Raw genomic sequence first — 1297 nt, 5'->3', positions numbered from 1 at the left:
TTTCCCTTCCATTCTGTGAGTACCCACATACCACATACATGAGGTTTAAAAATTGGTTAATAGGATATATTTTGAGAAACTCCTTTATTAAATCGTTGGCAGCACATCACTGCCTGGATAAGCAACAAAAAGACAAAGCAGGGAATAACGCAACCTTTCATGCCTCAATAAAAACCTTTTAAGTGCACAGGGAACAAGACAGATGTCCCTCCCAAGGCCCCATTTTTTTTCTCCTGTCTCATAAAAGCAAGGCATCCATTAACCTTCTCTTTCACTGCTTTCTGACAGTATAGAGCAAGAGCTGGAGATAAGTCATGATTTAAATTCTGTACTCTCTAGGAAAAAGATGGCTCTGCAGTTAAACCACAGGTGTCATCCAGGCTAGATTCTCTTCCTATTCCAATTAAAGAGTCACTCTGTGCATAAGACTTGCCATCATGCAGTATGAGGTTAATTATATTTACATAAGGGCATTTTACATCCAAGCTCATTAATGTTTCTAAAGCTCCTAACTGAGGACTCCCAACTGAAATCACTGTACAAACGGAAGTCAGCATTTACGAAAGATGTGAAACATCCTTTGCTATGGAGGTAGTGAAGCATTCAGGAACATCCCCAAAACCTAAAATCTTGTTAACAGCAATGACTGACAAAGGAACTGGATGCACAGAAATGTATGAAATGTATCCATGTCTGAAGCCAAATGCAAGGTACAAATCTCTGTTCAAATTCACTACAAAGCAATCCTCAGCGTCCCGAGATCCTAATCCCAGGAGAGAAGCTCACTACTAAGAAGAGTAAGAAGAAACAAAAGGTAGAAAACTCCCTTGTGTAAACGCACATACATGAATGAATTACTTCTTTGGCAGATCACTCTCAATTCAGAGCAGCACTGAAGTTTTCACCCAATAAATACTGAAGAAATTACTTCCTGGCTTATTTTAGACAGCAAATGTCTATATTAACCAAGAAAAAGGTTCTTCTTAAAGACAGCCCCCCCCCCCTTTAAAAGATTAGTTGAGGTACTCTCTAAAGGATACTTCTCTCAAAACTTTAGCACACCAAAACCATCAAATTCTTATAAACCTGCTTAGAACACAAGCTTAGCAGCTTAATTTCAAGTTTTCCATTACACACAATCAGGTGTTCTGGCTTTTCTAAAATATTAATCTTTACCTTCTGTCCAACTCCTTTTGGCTCACCACAGTTTACTCTCAGTGATAACAAGATAAGGTTATGCTTCCTGTTTGGCTCAAGTTTCTGGTCTATGGGAGGGATGTCCCGCATGACATCCTTG

This window comes from Eurypyga helias, unplaced genomic scaffold (assembly GCF_000690775.1).
Source record: "Eurypyga helias isolate BGI_N326 unplaced genomic scaffold, ASM69077v1 scaffold13204, whole genome shotgun sequence".
Lineage (NCBI taxonomy): Eukaryota > Metazoa > Chordata > Aves > Eurypygiformes > Eurypygidae > Eurypyga > Eurypyga helias.
This window is presented reverse-complemented; position numbering follows the sequence as displayed.